Below are 10,217 nucleotides of genomic sequence, written 5' to 3'. Positions count from 1 at the left end.
GGGGCGGCGACGTCGACGGGGGCGGCGATGTCGACGGGGGCGGTGACGAGGGGCGGGGACGGCCGGGGTCGGCGACGAGGGGCGGGGGCGGCGACGATCGGGGCAGGGCGGCGCGACGGAGGGAGGAAACAGAGGGAAGAACAAAGGGAAACTGAATTTTTTTCAAGTGTTGTATATATAGGATGGACCTTTAATACCGTTTGGAGCCATCAACCGGTACTAAAGGTCTGTTTTGGCCAGGCCAAGCGGCGGGAAGCGCACCCCCTTTAGTACCGGGTGGTGGCTCCAACCGGTACTAAAGGCCTTGGAGCCACCACCCGGTACTAAAGGGGGTGCACTGGCTCCAGGAGGTGCGCAAGTTTAGTCCCACCTCGCTAGCCGAGAGGCTACCGCACTGGTTTATAAGCTCCAGTGCGGTAGCTCTCTCGAGCTCCTCTCCTAGTCAGGCCTACTGGGCCTACCTGTCTTCTTCGCCTAGTGGGCCTACTGGGCCTTTGCGGGCCTGCATCCTGGCCCAACAAAAGCTTGTGTTCCTAGTCGTATGCAGGCCGCTTTGGCCTAGTAGGTGGGCTTTTTATTTTCTAAATTTTTTTTCGCTTTATTTATTTTTGTTTTATTTATTTTTGAGTTGTTTTTTGCTGTATTTAGAGTTTCTTTGTGAATATTTTTGTTTTAGGTACAAAAAATTACAAATTTTCTGTTAGTGCCGGTAGTTTTCAAATTTGAATAGTTTAAATTTTGAATTATTTGAAATTTGTGTGAATCACTAGTTTGTGAATAACTTAACTTTGAAAAAAGTTTTTTCAGCGATTCTTTTTTCTTATGTTTAATATTAGTGTGTTTTATCATTATATTCAATTTGGTAATGCTTAGGTTATTTAAAAAATGAAATGCCTTTGTAACAGTTCAGTTTTCGTCGGAAACCCTGATACTTCGAAAGAGATTGTCCATTTTGTACACGAAGTGCATCCAGTTTTTGCCGTAACCCTCTCTACTTTCTTGTACATGCTATTTGTATGAAATTATGATACCATGCCAACTTTCAACCTTTTCTGAGTTCATTTGAAATGCTTTTTAATTTGAAACACATAACTACCCTAACTATTACAGGCATTCCCTCCTGGGTATGAAACACAGAAGAAAGTGATGATGGTGAAGCCGATCACATCCCAGATCTTTGGGTGTGAAACTTTTTCTTCGCATGTGTCCCTTTGCGCCGTAGCCATGGAAAATCTTCATCATTTAACTGGATGCTCGGGTCAATATTCACTGTGAATGGAGCAATTTCATCAAACTTTTCATAATCTTCTGACATGTCTGTCTTGTCATCCACTCCCACGATGTTTCTTTTTCCTGAAAGAACTATGTGGCTCTTTGGCTCGTCGTATGATCCATTCGCTTCCTTATCTTTTCTTTTTCTCGGCCTGGTAGACATGTCTTTCACATAAAAAACATGCGCCACATCATTGGCTAGGACGAATGGTTCGTCTGCATACGCAAGACTGTTGAGATCCACTGTTGTCATTCCGTACTGCGGGTCTCCCGTTACCCCGCCTCGTGTCATATTGACCCATTTGCACCGAAACAAAGGGACCTTCAAATCACCTAATCCATAGTTAAGTTCCCATATGTCCTCTATGTAACCATAATATGTTTTCTTTCCCGTGTTGGTTGTTGCATCAAAGCGGACACCACTGTTTTGGTTGGTGCTCTTCTTATCTTGGGCGATCGTGTAAAATGTATTCCCATTTATCTGGTACCCTTTGAAAGTCATTATATTCGAAGATGGTAACTGGGACAGCGAGTACAGGTCATTTTGAATATCGCCATCATTCAGGGCACGTTTCTGCAACCAACCGGCGAAAGTCCTCGTTTGTTCGCGTGTAATCCAGTCGTCAGACTTCTCCAGGTGTTTGGACTGTAGAAAATTCTTGTGTTCCTCCATATACGGAGCCACCAAGGCGGAATTCTGTAGAACTGTGTAGTGTGCTTCAGTAAGAGAATGCCCGTCCATACATATTATTTGATGCCCTCCTAGCGTGCCTTTTCCTTCCAGTCTGCCCTTATGCCGCGATTCAGGAACACCAATCGGCTTAAGGTCAGGAATGAAGTCAATACAAAACCCAATGACCTCCTCATTTTCATGGCCCTTCGAGATGCTTCCTTCTGGCCTAGCACGGTTATGAACATATTTCTTCAAGACTCCCATGAACCTTTCAAAGGGGAACATATTGTGTAGAAATACAGGACCCAAAATGTTAATCTCTTCGCAAAGGTGAACTAGGACGTGCGTCATGATGTTGAAGAAGGATGGTGGGAACACCAACTCGAAACTGACAAGACATTGCACCAAATCATTCTGTAACCTTGGTATGATTTCTGGATCGATTACCTTCTGAGAGATTGCATTGAGGAATGCACATAGCTTCACAATGGCTAATCGAACGTTTTCCGGTAGAAGCCCCCTCAATGCAACCGGAAGGAGTTGCGTCATAATCACGTGGCAGTCATGAGACTTAAGGTTCTGGAACTTTTTCTTTGTCATATTTATTATTCCCTTTATATTCGACGAGAAGCCAGACGGTAGCTTCATGCTGAGCAGGCATTCGAAGAAGATTTCCTTCTCTTCTTTGGTAAGAGCGTAGCTGGCCTAACCCTGATGTATGCCGTCTTTTCCGTGCATACGTTGCTGGTCCTCCCGTGCCTCTGGTGTATCTTGTGTCTTCCCATACACGCCCAAAAAGCCAAGCAGGGTCACGCAAAGATTCTTTGTCACGTGCATCACATCGATTGCGGAGCGGACCTCTAGGTCTTTCCAATATGGCAGGTCCCAAAATATAGATTTCTTCTTCCACATGGGTGCACGTCCGTCAGCGTCCTTCGGAACAGGTTTTCCGCCAGGACCCTTTCCAAAGATTACCTCCAAATCCTTGACCATATCATGTACATCAGCACCAGTATGGTGGCGAGGCTTCGTCCGGTGATCCGCCTCACCTTTGAAATGCTTGCCTTTCTTTCTTACGGGATGCCTTGTCGGAAGAAATCGACGATGTCCCAGGTACACATTCTTCCTACAACTATCCAAATATATACTGTCGGTATCATCCAAACAGTGTGTGCATCCGCGGTATCCCTTGTTTGCCTGTCCTGAAAGGTTACTGAGAGCAGGCCAATCATTGATGGTCACGAACAGCAACGCCTTTAGGTCAAATTCTTCCTGTCTGTGCTCATCCCACGGACGTACACCTGTTCCATTCCACAGCTGTAATAGTTCTTCAACTAATGGCCTTAGGTACACATCAATGTCATTGTCGGGTTGCTTAGGGCCTTGGATGAGCACTGGCATCATAATGAACTTCCGCTTCATGCACAACCAAGGAGGAAGGTTATACAAACATAGAGTCATAGGCCACGTGCTATGGTTGTTGCTCTGCTCCCCAAAAGGATTAATGCCATCTGCACTTAGACCAAACCATACGTTCCTTTGGTCACCTGCAAACTCCTCCCAGTACTTTCTCTCGATTTTTCTCCACTGCGAACCGTCAGCGGGTACTCTCAACTTTCCGTATTTCTTACGGTCTTCTGCGTGCCACCGCATCACCTTCGCATGCTCTTTGTTTTGGAACAAACGTTTCAACCGTGGTATTATAGGAGCATACCACATCACCTTGGCAGGAATCTTCTTCCTGGGGCGCTCGCCCTCGACATCACCAGGGTCATCGCGACTGATCTTATAACGCAATGCACCGCATACCGGGCAAGCGTTCAAATCCTCGTACTCACCACGGTAGAGGATGCAGTCATTAGGGCATGCGTGTATCTTTTGCACCTCTAACCCTAGAGGGCAGACAACCTTCTTTGCTTCATACGTACTCTCGGGCAATTCGTTGTCCTTTGGAAGCATATTCTTTATCATTACCAGCAACTTTGCAAATCCCTTGTCAGATACACCATTCTCTGCCTTCCATTGCAGCAATTCAAGTGTGGTGCCCAATTTTTTTTGTCAGCTTCGCAATTCGGGTACAACAATTTCTTGTGATCCTCTAACATGCGCTGCAACTTCATCCTCTCCAGATCACTTGCGCAGTTTCTCTTTGCATCGGCAATGGCCCGACCTAGATCATCAGCGGGCTCATCTGATGCCTCTTCTTCAGCTTCTTACCGCATTGCCGGCTCAGCTTCTTCCCCCATTGTTGTATCATCGTATTCAGGGAACCCATGGCCAGGATAGCCGTCGTCGTCCTCTTCTTCTTCATTGTCTTCCATTATAACCCCTATTTCTCCGTGCTTGGTCCAAAAATTATAGTGGGGCATGAAACCGGACTTAAATAGGTGGACGTGAATGGTTTTTTCTGTAGAGTAACTGTGACCCTTCTTACAGCCAGCACATGGACAAGGCATAAAACCATCTGCCCGCTTGTTTGCCTCAGCGGCCCGCAGAAAAGTATGCACGCCATTAATGAACTCGGGAGAGCATCGGTCATCATACATCCATTGTCGGCTCATCTTCATTACACAACACCAAATAGACCAAATTAATACAAGTTCATACATAAAGTTTATATACATCACTTAATAAATGCAACATACAAATAACTCTCTAGCTAAAGAATTTAAATGCAACAACACATGCGATGAAGATCGCAACTAAGGTAACAATTGATCCAACAACATAATGATACCAAGCCACACTATCAATGGCATATTTTCTAATCTTTCTAATCTTCAACCTCATTTTCTCCATCTTGATCTTGTGATCATCGACGACATCGGCAACATGCAACTCCAATTCCATCTTCTCCCCCTCAATTCTTTTCAATTTTTCTTTCAAATACTCGTTTTCTCTTTCAACTAAATTTAACCTCTCGACAATAGGGTCGGTTGGAATTTCCGGTTCACATACCTCCTAGATAAAAATATCTATGTCAACTTGATGGGCATAATTTGTCATAAACACAAAATGCAACAACTAGTTTTAAAAGAGAATATACCACATCCGAATCATAACAAGGACGAGGGCCGACGAGGACGGATATCAAAACCATGGTACTATGTATAAGAAACAACGTACGGGTAAGATAATTATACGGGTAACTATATATCCAAATCACATAAACATCAATTTGGTAATGTAAAACATTCATGAACAAGAGCCTCACCAGAAGGTGGTGCCGGTGACGGAACGGTGCGGGCGATTGACGGTGGTTACGACGGAGATTTAGAAGGCACTAAGTAAACCACACCTACATATGCAAACTAAGTATTGTTTTTGACCTCAAATTGCATATAAATCAAATACTAGCAAATATAATTATTCCTCCCAAATTAATCACTATACAAAGCATTGCAAGAGCTAATCTGGCAATGAGAGTTGAAAGGACAAAGTTGCTAACCTTTGTGATCATTTGAATGGATGGGGGCCTTCAAATCTTGACAAATTTTGGGCAAAATTTGTGAGGAGCTCGAGGAGAGAGGGGGAAGAACAAAGGAAGTGAGGGGAAAGGGGAAGAACAGTGTGGCTCGGGGGGACGAAGGGTTTATGTACATCGACCGGTACTAAAGGTGCTGGACGGGCCCCAGACTGACAACACCCTGTCACCACCCTCTTTAGTACCGGTTCGTGGCACGAACCGGTACTATAGGTTCGCCACGAACCGGTACTAATGAGAACGGCCTACTAGCCGTTGGAACCGGCACTAATGGACACATTAGTGCCGGCTCAAAACCAAACCGGCACTAATGTTTCACATATTAGGTCCTTTTTCTACTAGTGATAGTGTGGTCTTTGTGGAGGGCTCAAGGGCAAATTTTGAGTCTCTACGCTCCATCTTGCACAACTATGAAGCTGCTTCGGGCCAAAAAGTAAATCTTCAAAAACCAGTGATCTTTTTTGACAAAGACACCCCGGATGATGATAAAACAAGCTCAAACAGGTGATTGAAATAACAGAGGAGGCGCTGAGTGAACGATATCTGGGTCTCCCTACGGTGGTGGGGAGGGCTAAGGATGGAACGTTTAAATACGTCAAGGATAGTGCTAAAGGGAAAGTATCCGGATGGAAGGGTCAAGGCTTATCAAAAATGGCTAGGGAGGTTTTGGTCAAGTCCGGCTTGCAATCCACACGAACTTTTACCATGAGCTGCTTCCAACTCACTAAGAAAATGTGTGGGAACCTGTCAACTATTTCTTCAAACTTTTGATGGGGTGAAGCAGATGGTCACAAGAAGGTGCACTGGATTGGGTGGTAAAAGATGTGCATGCGAAAGCATGAAGGAGGCCTGGGCTTTAGGGACCCGGAAGCGTTCAACCAAGCTATGCTTGCCAAAGCAGCGTGGCACTTGTTTCAGGTGCCAAACTCGCTGTGTGTACGGGTTTTGAAGGCACAGTGCTTCCCCGATGGGTCAATTCTGAATGCTACATGCCCTTCTAGGGGATCATACACATTTCGGAGCATTTTGCACGGCCGTAACCTACTCATTGAGGGATTGATCTGGCGCATTGGTGATGGCTCACGAGTTTTGATCCACCATGATAATTTGCTCCCGAGGAGAGGTAGCCTGAGGCCACTGGGCCAAAGCTACATTGACGGCATTACTCGCATGAGGGATCTGCTCGAAGCCGATGGTATCTCATGGGATAGTAGTAAGGTGCAGGTGATGTTTGCTCCGGAGGACGCCCAGGAAATTCTTCAAATACCAGTCAGGGGGCAGGGGGTGCAAGACTACCAAGCGTGGAACTATACCAAGAATGGTATCTTCTCGGTCCGCTCGGCGTACCATCTACGCATGAGCCAGAAGCGGGTGAGATCCGGACGGCCGGAGTCTTCATCATTAGTGGCGGATCATAAGTCTTAGCTGAGTCTTTGGGATACTGTCGCGCCGGGAAAAGTTAAAATTCATATGTGGCGGCTGATTCGAAATGGGATAACTGTGGGAGCGGAACTCTTAAGGAGGAGGATCAAGCAGGGTGTCTTTTGCATTGCTTGCGGCAGGGAAGAAACGAACTACCATAGATTCTGGGGCTGCTATCACTTGGCCAAGTTTTGGAAGATAATGCAGTCGGAATTTGGGGTACCGATGGCGATCCCGCCGGAGTCTGTTTGCTCCCAGAGTGCGTTCTCGAGATGGTTGATGTCATGGTTCACGAAAGCTAAGGATGACGAGCGGGCTGTCATGGTACAGGGTGCATACGCGCTCTGGCTCGTGAGGAATAATGCTTGCGATGGGCAGCGGATTGATACGTCTCCAACGTATCTATAATTTTTTATTGTTCCATGCTATTATATTATCTGTTTTGGATGTTTAATGGGCTTTATTATGCACTTTTATATTATTTTTGGGATTAACCTATTAACCGGAGGCCCAGTGCAAATTGCTGGTTTTTTGCCTATTTCAGTGTTTCGCAGAAAAGGAAATCAAACGGAGTCCAAACGGAATGAAACCTTTGGGAGAATCGTCTTTGGAACAAACGCAATCCAGGAGACTTGGAGTGGACATCAAGGAAGAAACGAGGCGGCCACGAGGTAGGAGGGCGCGCCCAGGGAGGTAGGCGCACCCCCACCCTCGTGGGCCCCTCGTGGCTCCACCAACCTACTTCTTTTGCCTATATATACTCATATACCCCGAAAACATCCAGGAGCACCATGAAACCCTATTTCCACCGCCGCAACCTTCTGTACCCGTGAGATCCCATCTTGGGGCCTTTTCCGGCGCTCCGCCGGAGGGGGAATCGATCACGAAGGGCTTCTACATCAACACCATAGCCTCTCCGATGATGTGTGAGTAGTTTACCACAGACCTTCGAGCCCATAGTTATTATCTAGATCGCTTCTTCTCTCTCTCTTTGATTCTCAATACAAAGTTCTCCTCGATCTTCTTGGAGATCTATTCGATGTAATACTTTTTGCGGTGTGTTTGTGGAGATCCGATGAATTGTGGGTTTATGATCAAGATTATCTATGAACAATATTTGATTCTTCTCTGAATTCTTATATGTATGATTTGATATCTTTGCAAGTCTCTTCGAATTATCAGTTTGGTTTGGCCTACTAGATTGATCTTTCTTGCAATAGGAGAAGTGCTTAGCTTTGGGTTCAATCTTATGGTGTCCTTTCCCAGTGACAGCAGGGGCAGCAAGGCACGTATTGTATTGTTGCCATCGAGGATAAAAAGATGGGGTTTATATCATATTTCTTGAGTTTATCCCTCTATATCATGTCATCTTGCTTAATGTGTTACTCTGTTCTTATGAACTTAATACTCTAGATGCATGCTGGATAGCGGTCGATGTGTGGAGTAATAGTAGTAGATGCAGAATCGTTTTGATCTACTTGTCATGGACATGATGCCTATATACATGATCATGCCTAGATATTCTCATAACTATGCGCTTTTCTATCAATTGCTCGACAGTAATTTGTTCACCCACCGTAAGATATGCTATCTTGAGAGAAGCCACTAGTGAAACCTATGGCCCCCGGGTCTATTTTCCATTGTATTATATCTCTTTTATTTACATTGCATCTCGTTTACTATTTTTCAATCTTTACTTTTCAATCTATACAATGAAAATACCAAAAACATTTTATCTTATTATCTCTATCAGATCTCAGTTTTGCAAGTGGCCGTGAAGGGATTGACAACCCCTTTATCGCGTTGGTTGCAAGGTTCTTATTTGTTTGTGCATGTACAAGGCGACTTGCGTGTAACCTCCTACTGGATTGATACCCTGGTTCTGAAAAACTGAGGGAAATACTTACGTTACTTTGCTGCATCACTCTTTCCTCTTCAAGGGAAAACCAATGCATGCTCAAGAGGTAGCAAGAAGGATTTCTGGCGTCGTTGCCGGGGAGGCTTACGCCAAGTCAAGTCAAGACTTGATCTCTTGACAACTCACCGATTTCTGGCATCGTTGCCAGAAAGATCTACGCACAAGTCAAGACATACCAAGTACCCATCACAAACTCTTATCCCTCGCATTACATTATTTGCCATTTGCCTCTCGTTTTCCTCTCCCCCACTTCACCTTTGCCTTTTCTTCGCCCTTCTTCTGTTCGATCTTTTGTTCGCTTGTGTTAACATGTGCCCTCTTTTTGCTTGCATCTTCGCTTGCTAAAAGTTTATGGATCCTCATCCACTTGCTAATCTTTTTAACAGATCCAATTATGATGAACCTATTGCTAGTGAGTTGAGTGTACTAGATTATCTTTATGAGGTTTTGCTTGAAATCTGTGATTCTAAAAATTGTGATGAAGTGCTTTATGAAGAGATTCACAATAGCTCCTTGAATAAAAAGCATAATTTCAATAATTTTACTATAAATTCTATTGATGTCAATTGTGCTTATAATATGAAAAACCATAAGCTTGGGGATGCTAGTTTTGCTATGTCCACTACTTGTTGCAATGATCATGATTGGGGTGATTCTTCTTATGATCTTTAAAATTTATTTAAGCCCCATGATGAATATGAGATTGATTATAATGTTTGCATTGAAAGTGGGTTTGTAAGAGTGTCAAATTTAGATCCCACATATTTGGAGTATGTTCAATGTTATGGAATTTTTGATAAAAGTGGGTTTGGAGAGGTCATTACTTTAGTTAATGTTAATCCCACTATTTTGGAAGAGTGTCAACTTTGCATGCATGTGGATCGTGTTGAGAATATGTTATGTGATAGATATACTGTTGAATTTTCTTATGATCCTACATGTAGTTATTATGAGAGAGGAAAATATGGTTGTAGAAATTTCCATGTTACTAAATTACATGTAGTTATTATGAGAGAGGAAAATATGGTTGTAGAAATTTCCATGTTACTAAATTACCTCTCTTCATGTTGAGATTGCTATTGTCTCTTTCTTCTTCCTTGCATATGCTAGTTTTTGCTTGCCTTGATAATTTGTTTGCTTATAAAATGCCTATGCATAGGAAGTATGTTAGACTTAGATGTGTTTGTCACGTGTTTTATGATGCTCTCTTTGTGCTTCAAATCTTGTCTTTCATGTGAGCATCATCAAAATTATTAATGCCTAGCTAGGGGCGTTAAACGATAGCGCTTGTTGGGAGGCAACCCAATTTTATTTTTGTTATTTACTTTTTGTTCCTGTTTAGTAATAAATAATTCATCTAGCCTCTGGTTAGATGTGGTTTTGTGTTTTAGTTAGTGTTTGTGCCAAGTAAAACCTTTAGGATAACCTACGGTGATAGTTAATTTAAT

At 43.8% G+C, this 10,217-nt stretch overlaps 1 pseudogene; it reads right to left on the bottom strand.

Annotated features, from left to right (window-relative positions):
- Window positions 1-1,192: 1,192 nt before the first annotated feature.
- On the bottom strand, window positions 1,193-4,506 carry LOC119290071 (annotated as a pseudogene).
- Window positions 4,507-10,217: the final 5,711 nt, after the last annotated feature.

This window comes from Triticum dicoccoides, chromosome 4A (genome assembly GCF_002162155.2).
Source record: "Triticum dicoccoides isolate Atlit2015 ecotype Zavitan chromosome 4A, WEW_v2.0, whole genome shotgun sequence".
Lineage (NCBI taxonomy): Eukaryota > Viridiplantae > Streptophyta > Magnoliopsida > Poales > Poaceae > Triticum > Triticum dicoccoides.
The sequence above is the reverse complement of the archived record's forward strand: the minus strand, read 5'-3'. Positions and strand labels throughout refer to the sequence as shown.